Below are 12,969 nucleotides of genomic sequence, written 5' to 3'. Positions count from 1 at the left end.
GCAAAGAAAGCATTTGCTGAGTGGCTCGTGCATTTGCCGAGTGGCTCGTGAGGGCCCTTACCTTGACACAGTCCCCAGCCTTTATCTCTAGTGGTAGGCTCTTGGCCACCGGCATGCTGGCTCTCCTCCTCGTACGTGCTGTTCTTCCCCTTGAGCATCACTTGAGATCTACAGCAGAAGGTTCCCTCCTTCAAGATGAACCGAAACATCAACACAATCTTGCACTCTTGATTCAACATTTCTTCTGTAGAGAATTTACTCCAACTTTTGCTCATGACGAATGCCTACATAGGCCTTGAACAAATGAGTGTTAAAACTAGAAGTGGTTATTTTCTTTGGGGGTTAAAGAATTACTATTTACCCAATGTTGCTAGTTGTATGCTGAGAAGTGATTCCTTGTCTGCAAAAAATAGCATGTTTTTTAGTGAATGGGGCTTTACCCACTCCAACAGTGCTAGTTCTTCTGCCTATTTGGTGAATTCTGTGTCTGGCATGACAGAAAAGGAGAAAATTTCCTCTGATATATTGTGTGCCTTTTACTTGCAGGATGGAGTCCTAAGAGACTTCCTATGCAGTTTACACCCTGGCAAAGAGATAGAGTACAAGTTGTGCAAAACCTATGACAAATTTTTACTTCAATGGAAACACTTTAGATCAGCCCTATTTGAGAGGAACGGAAAGGACAACAGGCCATACGTACACAGGCCTCAAGAAATATAAGCTTTTACATTAATGGATACTCAGAAATACAGATAATTTTGGCAGTATTTGAAATTTTCAGTGCTGGATCACCTCAGAGCATGAAGCGCTCAATTATTCCTCCTCAGAAGCCATCCCAAGCAAGAACACCCTGAGATACTGAATTGATGACACAAGTGGATTATGCCTGGGGTTTTCCATGAAAACTTTGTATTGGAAAATGCCAAACAGGCAAAAAGCTTTGGAGGGAAAAATGTGATTTTCATGAGGCTTCTCAACTGAAGAAAATATGTTAAGGATATTTCAAAATCATTGCAAGTGTCCTGATAGATATTTTTCTAAATGAACATTTGCTTTGAAATATGTTTTGGTTTTAATTTTTAATTTATAAGTAGGAGCAAAAAATGAAATTCTTTGAAATTACTAAAGCAAATGGCTCAGTCTGACTTTTTATTCTTTTTTGCAGCTTATTGGTTAGCCAGAGAATTAGTTGAAAAAAATGAAGTCTTGAAAACTCCCAAAGGACAGAAAAAAGCACTTCCCTGCCAGCTATAAAATGAGAGAAAAATACAATGACATTTTCATTTTGCACAAAGGTTTAGTAAAATACTCACATTTTCATAGAAGTTGCAAAGACTTGAACTTGGACACAGTTTGGGTTTCTTTCCAAGTGTGATGCTTACATACGGTAACTGGTAATGTTTTTACTAGACCTGGTCATCTACACTGTTAGAGAAATAACTGGAAGTATTCCAGCCTCTGCAGGGGTTATAATCCCTATTTCAGATGCTGTCACAAGAAGGAGGGCAGGAAGCATGAGCAGGGAATTTCACAGTTTTACTCCAAGCTAATGTGTTTAAACAGAAAATTATGATTCATTCTTAAATAATTTAAAAGTGGGCTATACAAGGAGAAAGAGCCCTGGATGCCAGGAAGGGTTAAGCTTTGTAGGGAGGAGAGGGAAGGCCTGTACAGCTACACTGTGCTGTGCTAATGGTGTAGGGCAAGAACATCCTTAGATGCCTGCTCAATTTGTCAGGAATTTCTCTTCTGAACTATTACCTCCAGCTTTCTCCAGAACACCCTCCGTCCTTTTATCTGCAAGCTATCTCAAAGTTTACTGTCTGCCTATCGCCTCGGCTGAACCACACTAATAGTCAGCTAATTACATGTGAACACTCTAATTTGCTTTATGTCTTTCTCAAAAAAAACATGCGTGTGCAGGCATGCATGTGAGTAAACTTTTGCTCATGCTATAAAATCGCAGCACTGTGTAGAATTCTTGCACCAGCCAAAGCAATATAAAATATGTTGCATGCTTGCTGCCCCCTCCGTTGCTCGCTACCACCAATGCTTGTCATTCCTGATTTGCAACATCACCTGTTGCTCCAACACCAGGCTTCTCTAGACCAGAAACTGGAGCAAAGAAGAAAAATACATGTTTGTCATTGAACTGAACTGAGAATAAGGAAGAGGAGAATGATAAGATCATAGCCTGCAGCACTTTGTTTATGAGAACATCCTTCCAGTGATATATGTCTGCACCAGGTGAAAGTATTGTGTCACCCCTAACATATTTTAAATGCCAAGGCTGTCATGCAAGAAGACAATGATGAACAAGTTTAAACAGAATATGGTATTGTAGCCATGTACAGAGTATTACCCTTTAAAGGTTTGCACTGGTAGTGCTTCTTAGCAAAATGTTTCCGAACTCTGTTATATTCCCCTACAGAACCTCTCTCACACAGAATTTAAATGAAATGAAAATATTTCTGTTGCAGTTAAACTGATGGCATTATACATAAACCAGTGCATTTTCTCACGCAGCTTTCGCAGGCTATTTCACATGTCCTCCCTGCCATACTATCAGAGCTTCTCATAACTCCTTGGATAGGTACCCTGCTTCGTTTATCAAATAGGCAAATAAAGGTATGTCTACACTGTGCACTGAAGAGCAGGGACTGGCCTCAGGTCGCTGCAGGCCAGAGGTTTACTCTAGCATGCTCCTGTGGACTGAATTCCCATTAGCTGCTGGAGCTCCCAGACCACATCATCTGGTTTAATTTCACGCAAAAGAATTCAGTTTGCGTGCTCCAAGACAGCCTTGCATTGTGGGGTAGGGTAAGCAGGGTCATTTGGAAGATTCACTTCAAAAGTGCACTCCTGGGCCAAAGTGAAATGCTAATGTAGAAGCACCTTTTGTCACAAAGCAGATATGCCCAGAGCTATCATCATGTGGCAGTTTTTTCCCCAGATATCTATCTCAAGCTCAACTGCACGAACACCACCACAGTGTTACAACGCTGTTGCACAACATGACTCATTTGCTCAGACTGACAGCTCAAATTGAGCCTTGGGAAAGCCAACATCCAACACATGATATTGAATATGGGCATGACCATATCCACCTTGGATTCAGGTGAAAGAGCTTTAGCCATGTATGTCACATGGGAATGAAGGCAACCGTGACACCACGGAGTTTTACATCTTTGAGGCAAGCTAAGGTCAGAGCCACTCCATGAACCATCCAGGACAGCATTAATAACACTTTACAAGAGAGAGGAAAGGGAGCTTCTGATTGCCTGAAAAAAAGTTCAAGGAGCTAGGATTTCTTAAGCACTTACCGAGGTCCTGTGTGGGCTTGTGTAACGTGTTCAGCATCTCCCCATCAGTTTTCCTTTCTGTAAAACGGAGATACCTTATTTTTCTTGCAAGGTTATTAGGAGGATTTTCCAATTAAGGTTCTTTATAAATGAAAGTGTCTTGCAAACAGCATTTAATCACCTGACTAAAAATGGTCTCCAACTTCTTTAGGCAGAATGTTAGTTTTTATTGGGACTAGTCACTGTGCCCAGCTTAACATAAGGCTGCAGGATCATATGCTGCATCTTTAAGACATAGTTTACTTCTGAATCAGTAAATGTACTAGACAAAGCAGCCATTATTTATGCATTCCTGCATACATGGCAAGGTGAAAATAATAGAATAAACATCATATACTTCATTATGATATCGGTTTACACTTCCAGGGTACACAAAAAAAGGCCATTTCATCAAGCTAATTGCCTGAAAGTAAAAGAGAGAGAACTTTAGCTATTAGTCTATTATGGGGCTTTTTTCTTAATCACAAATAGGGGCCGTGTGTCCCCAGGGGGATGTGTATTCTAATTTACAATTGAACTACAGATCAGAGCAATCAATCTTGTGCAGCACTTTTACAGTGTAATTGCTGCAACATAACAAATAAAAAAAAAAAGCAGCCTAAGTCGAGTTTCAGCTTGAGGTGGAGATATTTACCAGGCATTGGTTCGGGGTGGGAGGGAGGCAGAGAGAGAAGAGAGGCGCCAAAGCCATGAATATGCAATGAGGGCTCATTAGTGCCCCAGTGTTGCCATGACGAATGGCATTATCCCCAGACTGGTGCAGCCTAAACATGAATTTTATAACGACCCATTTATCATGACTTGTCATGGGTTTCTTTACTGTACTTTCTACTGACTCTCACACCTTCCACCATTATCACCTCAGAATCCCTTCCTTTTGTTGTTTTATCTTAATCTACCTTAGTTTTTGGTAAGGATTCTCAACTGATAAGGAGAAGAGGGCTGCAAATAGCAATATGCTGGTCTTCAAGCACTTAGAGCTTCCTAAGCTGAAGACCCACCGCCAGATGTGTAGGTGGTCTTCAGTCCACTTACTAGTGGATAAGTGTCCTCATTGTCACAAATATCTGCAATCTTGTCAGTTGACTCAGCAGAAAGGTCTCGGATTGACCGAGCATCGAGACAACTATCTTTCCATTCTGGCAGATGTGATGGATGAATCTGTTTTGTTGACCTAGGCCTGTCTAAAAGTGCTCTTCTTCAGCCCACTCCAGCGATGTGCACAGTATAAAAATCCACCCCTCATCTTTACATTGATAAAGGTACTAAAGCAGAGAAATAGACAAAAACTGCTTTCTCCCTGGCTTCAGTTAAACTAAAAAAAAATGTACTAGATGTAAAACCTAAGTGATAGGAAAAGCATTTACCTTCCAGGAGCAAGAGATATTAGTCAACTCTAACGGAAAACAAAATTACTGCAAAGTAATTAGTGTCTGGCTTTGGCTCATTTTTGGTCACTGCACGTTGTCTCTGTTTTACTGCTGTCCCTTTGGCCTACCCGATTCCACATTTAATATACCACTGCTTATAAAGAAATCCCTGTGGCTCAGAAGGCTGAATTGCCACTGCTGGGCTAGGGCCTGTGCTCTAGTATATAGAGGCTTTCATTTCCCAAGTTATGAATCTGACATCTCATGGCCAAATCCATGCCAGTTTATTTCTGAGAAGTCTGTCCTCATTATTTACCCCAAATAGTTTCACTGTCAGTATGCCTTTTTTCCACTATGAAGGGGCTGGAGTATCTGAAAGTATCAAGCCTCTCTTTGTTGGATTTTACACTTTTGCTATTACAAGAATTTGTCTTTGGGGATAGAAAAATCAAGCAACTTATTTCCAGCTATTACTTGGATAGGACTTCATGTTCTTAAACAAGTTGTGAGCTCCCATGATCTCTGAAAACAACTCTCCCGAGGTCTTACATCAGGATAGTCCTACAGTTCTTTCATTACTCTACTGGATGTTTGAAAATATTAAAAGGCATCTAACATCCCAGTCCAGCAATTTATAGACTCAGAGTCTGGTGCTGTAGCCCTCAAAGCCTCTATTTCTTCCACAAAATCCGCACTTTGCTATTATTGTCGCTGAGACAGGCACGTGTTTCACTAGAGGAGTAGTTTGTCAAAGCAACAGTCCATTATCCAAAGATTCATCACAGGTTCCCACTTCGGTACATGATGGAAGAGAGTCTGGATGTCAGAAAGTGAGAAGAAAGGAAAGCTTTGTCTCAAAAAGGTGCATTAGGTAAATGGCACACCCTGATTAAGCTGGGCATAGCTGATTAGACCAGCACATGCTGACGTGTTCTTCCCATTTACTTTTTTTTTCTTTTTCAATGCCATCCATGTTGCTTTGGAATACATATATGTAGTTTTTTAAAGCCCCAGACAGCACCTTGCACAAGTCCTTGACCTTTGATGGAGAACCCCAGCTCCCACTGCAATGCAAACAATGTTTTTTGTTAATTATCAGGAGATGAAAGAGGAAAAGAAATCTCTCTTAAAGAAGCAAACCAGAAACGACTGCTAATATTGCAGAAAGCATCTACTGCCTTTGCAGGGACTCAGGACACGGCAAATATTATTATTATCCTAAGAATAAATGTTTGCCCTATGATCCAGGTGATCTGGATCATCTATAGAGTGGAGAGAATGGACAGTTGTCAGAAAAAATATGGCATAATTAAATTGTTCTTTTTTAACTCCTATTAGGAGTTCTAAAACTTGCTATAGTCACTCTATAAGGTCTGATTGATATGCCTGATTGCCAAGCCATTATCTGCAGTTTATGTGATGGAATAAGCAGATTCCTGTCTGAGTTGGTTTTAGTAATTCACAGGTCCCATCCAGAGAGCTTATTCTATTATTTTATACCAACACTTGCAGGTCCCTCAGGGAAACAGGCTCATCTTTCTTCCACTCACCTCATCAAAAAGATAGACGTTGAAACAAAGATTATTAAAGGCCAGCCAATGCAGATGACATCTAGCTCTATGTCACTTTAACATCCAGTACCACTACAATCACGTCAGAGATTTCCAGGTTTAGATCAACCACCATATGGAGGGCAGCTGCCTTAGACAGAAAAGCACTCACTATTCCTCAGTCAATCCACAAATGGCAATCATTAAAATAAAATAATTGTAATCCTTAAAATATTAGGTCTTTGGTTCTAAACCAACAGGCCTCTAATGATAGGAAACACCCAAATTTCGGGAGGAAAAAGATGACTTTAATTGTCACGGGAATCCAGTTTCCAATAAAAAAAATCAGCTGTGAGATTGTTTCAAAGAGAAATTAAGAAATATAGGCAAGATTTTAAAATGGAAGACAAGCCTATAATGTGGGACTAGTTGTTTATCCTGAATTCAGGGGAAGTTTAGTGACTGACTGCTGTAGGATCAGAAGCGGGCTGTGAGTGAACTCACCTGAAACTTCTTCTCCAAATGTATATTTTAACACAATCAAATCCTGAGGACGTAGTAAAAATACGCACAGTTATATTCAGTAGTTTGCTACATTTACAGATAGAATTCACGAACTTAAGATGCAAAAAAAACCTGGAAAAGAACTGCAAGTATGATTACTATATAATGCTGTTCAATATCTGTTCAATTGATGTATTTACAAGAAAAACTAAAAAAAAAAGCAGATACTATTTCCCTGTATCAAACAACACACTTCTAGAGACATGATAAAATGCTAACCCCGAACACAAAACTCATTCTGAGTGAATACTTAAGTATTGAACACCTAGGTACTGCCAGGAAGATATCCTTCTGTGCTTGTAAAGACTGCCGGTTGTACTACATAAACCTGATTGGTCTGATTTTGCTGTTTCTTTTTGTGGAGAAAACCATCTCTCCTTCCTCAGCTGTGTTTCAAATATGACCTAACATTTTTTTTCTCCCTCCAAGGCTTAGCTTTAGTCATCCTAATGAACTACTGATATTTTCCTCTGGATAGACTTCAGCTTTGTCTTTAAGCTTCCTCTGCCGTTCTTTATGTGGAGCCAATGGCTTGCCGCTCCCCACATTTAAACAAACAAACAAAATGTCCTTTTCCCCCCCTCCTCTCCACTTTCTTTAATGACATCTTCAGTCATTAATGAGTTAATAAAAATCTCAAAGTCATCTGGGAATAGATAAGGGGAAAGAAAGAAGAGTATTGTACACATAATGACAGGCTCCCTGCTGGCCCTAAGATGTCATGGGTCAGCCATGTCAAGAATGTGTGTGCCCAATCATCTGCTGATTTTTATCAGCAAGGCCTCAAGCAGAATCTGACACGGCCAGTTTGGGAGTTACAATGAATAAACAATGACTTCTTGGATTGTTGGCGGCTGTATGATAGAGTGAGAGGGTTTATATATACTAAAACATGATGACATTAGCAATCAATATACCAATTACTGGACAAGTTATTGGACGAAGAATGCACATGTCTTGAGCTTTGTGCACTTTGAACGTACTACCAGAGATGGAGACCACAGAAATAATGTTACTTAACCCTTCGCAAGCTAGATATGCTAATACCTGACAATACCTTGAAGTTTCTGAGAGCATGTGGTAAAAGAAAACCTGGCCTGATTTAGCATATTAAGACTTTCAAATAGAAGACATAAGCCTGACAAATTTCTTTTTCATTAGGACTTGAAGAAGAAAGGAATAGATTTTTCAAGTGAGCAGTTGGGTGTTGGAACAATGGATTCTAACAAATTTAAATTGTTCTACGTAAAACTTCAGAGGAAATCAATTTCTTTTCACCCAAACACCACTAGCATACTACACAAACTTCATCACCAAGACGTTAGAACATATCTTTTATAGGATGGTTAGGCAAATACCCCAACAGCTCTCACCTGCCTTTTCTGCACTAGAGAAAGGAAGATAAAACTCTAACATACTTTTCTTATTCCTGTGCTACTAGAAACACATTTCTGCATCTGATCAGTGATCATCCTCTTACTTCCTTTAGTCAGCTCAAAATATTCAGTGTTTATGAGTTTGTTTTCTGTTATTCTGGAAGTGATTGTGAAGATTCAATGCCAGTGTTATAATTGAAGCCAGAATAAAATGCAGTTAAATAAATCACCTAATTCAAAGTACAAATACAGAAGATAACTAAGGTGGAGACCAATGTGGCAGACAGACCTGCTGTATCTGTGGGCATAGCAGAAGACTTGTCTGGATTGAAGTTAAATGGTGTCAGCTCTCCATTGTCCATTAAGATGGAAAGTCCATGATCTAATTGAAAGCTCATGGGTTTTGCCCTGAATGCATCATTAAAATGATGTGGGAACGACAGGTTTTGTGATGGTTCTCCATCCTTTTCTGTGTAGCCTATGAATGCCAGCTTTTACTGTGATCTAGGAAGCAGCGATGCCACATACCCTTTGACTTTTGCTCCGGTGGGAGCAAACAAGGCAGGGCATAAAAATAAAATTCAACTTTGCTTGCCAGGGCATCAGCCAATGCTGTAGAAATTGTGTGAAAGTAGGGAGGTAGAAGAGTGCAGGCATCAGACTGGCTCTGTGTACATACTGGGCTGAATCAGGGGCTGAATAAAATCTTAAGATACATCTCTTCTACATCACTTTTGTGATGTAAAGGCTAAAGCATTACTCTAAATTACAATAAAATCTACTCCGGCTTCTCAGAGTACTAAGCACTTCTCAGAGTTGTGTTGGACAGTAACGGCAGAGGGACCAGTCTCAGACAAAGGGGAAAAAAAGAGATGTGACTGCATCTGGTTTTAACTGTAATGGTTATGAAATGTTCAGCTGGATCCTTTCAAATGGCTCTTCCCTTCCCATTGAGTAAATTCTTGAAAAGTTTGGAAGTGAATTTGTCCAGCACGTCTGATATGAATAACAAAATGCTTTTAAATGTAAATGTTTCATAAAATAGCACCATTACCATACATTACAGCGAATACAGTTAAAAAAACAACTCAGTAATCCCTCCTCTGTAATTTACAATTAACTTTTTGCCTCAAGGTAACAGCTACATTCACAAAAATAATGGTAATAGATTGACCTTGTTATGAATGGATAACAAGCTGGAAACAATATAGTTTGTCACAGAGCATTAACTGTTACTGTTGAAATTGTAAATAATGTGTATAGAACTTACAATGTAAATGGCTCCCCTTAAAAATATTAATTATGTCGATTAAACACTTGATACATAATGGATTATTCTGAAACCTATTTAAGTCCATGTCAGACTAAGTACACCATTTTCTAAGATCCCATTCCCAGACTACTGGAAAAATCTATGGCTGTGCTCTGCCTGCTCAAGGTGGACAAAGGGCTTGCAATGGAATATCGCCTTAAATTAAAGATATACGGTTGCTTCTTTTGTTTGGATTGCTTGCATGCTTTTTCACTGAGTACGGCATCAGAAGATTAGACCATCTAGAGACACCAGGCTCTTCTGAGATGCTTTTAGGCTGCTTTGGAAACTAATGAAAAGTAACCCTCATCCAACAGCGCTGGCCACTCACTGGAGGCTCTCTATGGGATACAGAGCACTCTGCTGGCTTTTATGCCACTTTGTAATCACTGGTAATGGGACAGAGGAATATAGATAAGTTTTTACACCTGGCTGGTTTCTCACACAAAAGTGGTGTAACTCATCACCCATAAGCCAGTGAAAGTTACACGGGCTGATGCTACTCAGCTGATCTCCTCTTTGTATGTCCTTTGGAGCCAGGGCTGTGCTCATCTGTGGGGAGGAGATTGCTATCACATGGCTTTAGAGAGTGATCCAAAACTGGTATATAACACATGGCATAGAAAAGATTAGACTTTTCTCCCAGTGCCTGGGGACCACTAATTCATGAACAAGAGACTAAACCATATTTTTGTGCTTCCCAACCACAATAAGTGCTCCTCAGCTGTAGCTCAAGACTGGACTTAACAGCACAATACTTCAGTGTTCTGGCTAATTACCATGTAGAGACCGTTGCATTATAAAGAAGGGATTCCCGCTAGATTATCCACATAGAGAAAGTGATATTAAAACGACAAGCCACCAAGAGGTCAAATAACCAGTTGCCAGAAGTTAGAATAACTAGACTGTGGAGCAGCAATATCTAAGGAGCTGGCATGTGTCCCAGGACCGGTTGTCACACAAATGAAAGAAAAGACAGCTGGAATCTTTTTGGGTTGACTGTTATTTTCTCTGAACATAGTGTAAATCTCTCACTTTGGTTTTTCAACCGAATGCCTGAACTGGGAGTTGAGAAACTGATTCAGTAAAATACAAGGACTTTTTATACTTCATTTTGCTGTGTATGAGCTTCATCTACTTTGTTTAGCTTTATCCTTTGGGATCAAGGACTGTTCAGACAGCCTGAGCATAAAGGGTCTGATTATAGTTAGGGCTCTTCTGTGCTCCTGTAATCCAAGCAAATACTTTACATCCTCTCCTGCCAAAAGGTGTGTTCTCCCATCTGGGCAGAAACAGTCACTGCAGGTGTATAACCGAGCAGGCACCTCTTCCCCCACAATGGGGTCAAAATCCCAGCATGAGGCTGGGTAAGGAACACTCAGATTTCCCTCCGCCCAACGCTTTTCTCTGGGCAGCTCTTGTTTCACCTTCAGTTAAAGTTTAGTGTTTGCTATACATTCGGTGCCATCTCTTTAAAGATGTACATCTGAATGGGCAAGAAAGTTAGGGATTAGCAATGGGCAGAGGTCAAGTCCGTCAAGACTTTAAGCATGTTGTTGGTTGTAAAAAAGATTACATTACTGGCAGCTCTTTGCCAGATCAGTACTTCGATGCCAAATGTTAATCCTTGCTGGGGACAAGATGGCTTGTAAATGTTACAGGAGAACATAGCTTTTCCTGTAGAAAACAGGCATTTATGGTTAAAACACAGGGATTATTTTCTCATGCTTACATTTGCATTTCATGCCGATTCACTCTTGCTTGCTATGAGCTTCGCTTCAGTACTTATATTTAATCGCTTAAGATCTTTATTTGTATAGCTAAGGAGAGTATGGTTGAGTTCTTAAAGCACTGAGGAGCAGGAAAGCCAGAGCTCAGCCTCAAGGTATTCCAGAGAACTTACTCTGACGCTCGGCAAAGCCTGTTTGCTTGCTGAACCTTAGTTTTCCCATCTGTAAAATGGACCTGCGTGTAAAAAGGATCCTGTAAAATTTTATTTGTGACTTTCAGAAGAACAGTGTTTATTGGTTTTATAAAGCAATCTACCTATTTCAGTGTGGCTAACTATACATCTGTGACTTTATAAGTAATGTCCTTTCCTACAATTAGATAGCTTTGGGTGAGCTCAAGTTTCCAGGTCAGGTGTTTACACCAGGACAGCCAAAGCATAAACAAACACAAGATTTTAAAACAACAGAAGACTCAGTTGGCCCAGAGTTTATTCTACTGTGGACAAAGAGCATAACTGGGTGTAACCAGCAGTGGTTATTAAATGCGTGCAGGACACTGCATGTGACTAAGCATAGTCAGGAAATTAATATTGTACCAGTAGATCTCCAGCAACTGACTCTGCTTGTACAGCTATACCCCAGTGCCCAAACCTTAGGAAGTCCTTTGGCTGTCCCACGTGAGAGGGAAGCAAGATCTGGGCACAAACTGTGCTCACACCTGCTTTTGGCATCTTGACATCCTCTGTGTCTCTGTGCCTCAGTTTCTCATCTTATTTTGGGAGGTAATGACTCTCTGTGCTAGAGGCAGAAATCAATAAAGCTTCACTTTAAAGGGTCTGATGAGGTTAAAACCACTAGTGCCTGATGCACATGGGTTCTAGAGTAAAAGGGACCATGTAAGTTCCCAGGTAGATTTGATAACAGAGTTCATAAAATAAGAAAAGCAAATTCAATCTGGGGAAACCTGAGCTTCTAGGTTTCATGTCACATACACTTAGTAGCTATAAAATTAGAATACTCTAGTAGAAGGGGATTCAACATTTTTCCTGGCAAGAAGTAAAAAATTATATGCGGCATACTAAGTATTAATTTGTGTTAGTTCAGTTTTGTTATGCAGATGGATTTTCTTCCTTCTCTTCTACTCTTTAAAATGTTTTGAATTAAAATAGCTTACTCAAGGTCACCGAAGGCATATGGTCCTGCTCAAAACTTTAAACAAAACATTAGTTTTTACAACCTTTTGTAATTCGGTATTGTATACAACATGGTTATAGACGGAGTTTCTGTAATCTTTGCAGTGGGTGACAGAAATATGAGAGCCAAATTTATAAGCCATTTAGTGAAGCATTTAATCAATTTCATGCATAGGAAATAACTCCGATTGCTTTGCTTTATCAATCTTGCTTTCTCAGAGACCTGCAGTCACCCCAACCTCCAAATACTTAAGTGCGTGTGGGGGGAACCATATGCAAAAATCTAATGCTGTACACAGTGTCAGGAACTTCTGAGGGCTGCTTAAACTTACTTGCCAGCATCAATAATCCCTCTTGAGGCTGTTAATGTATTTCAGAAGGAAGGCAGAAAGCCTAATATTTATAGGAAGTTGCAAGGCCTCTTTTTACAGAGTTCTTCATTAAACACCCTTTGTCTAGAATGAGTCTCTGACACTGTAGAGTTATGCAGATTAAGCTTGCCTCTAATACTA

General features: G+C 39.9%; 1 long non-coding RNA gene across 11 annotated transcripts in view; it reads left to right on the top strand.

Moving 5' to 3' along the window:
- LOC148050304 (uncharacterized) overlaps positions 1–12,969 on the top strand; it is a 58,936-nt gene that overhangs the window by 34,389 nt on the left and 11,578 nt on the right. For 10 of the 11 annotated variants that reach the window (XR_015701266.1, XR_015701269.1, XR_015701267.1 and 7 more), the window contains one exon: positions 547–1,121. The exons of the other annotated variant lie outside the window; for it this stretch is intronic. This is a non-coding gene — a long non-coding RNA (uncharacterized LOC148050304). Of the gene's footprint in view, positions 1–546; positions 1,122–12,969 lie in introns of those variants that run through there. 11 annotated transcript variants of the gene reach the window in all.

The sequence above is a fragment of the Nipponia nippon genome, unplaced genomic scaffold, assembly GCF_047370975.1.
Source record: "Nipponia nippon isolate SJK-2023a ecotype South Korea unplaced genomic scaffold, ASM4737097v1 scaffold_9, whole genome shotgun sequence".
Classification (NCBI taxonomy): Eukaryota; Metazoa; Chordata; class Aves; order Pelecaniformes; family Threskiornithidae; genus Nipponia; species Nipponia nippon.
Note: the sequence above shows the minus strand (reverse complement) of the source record. Positions and strands in the feature narration are given on the sequence as shown.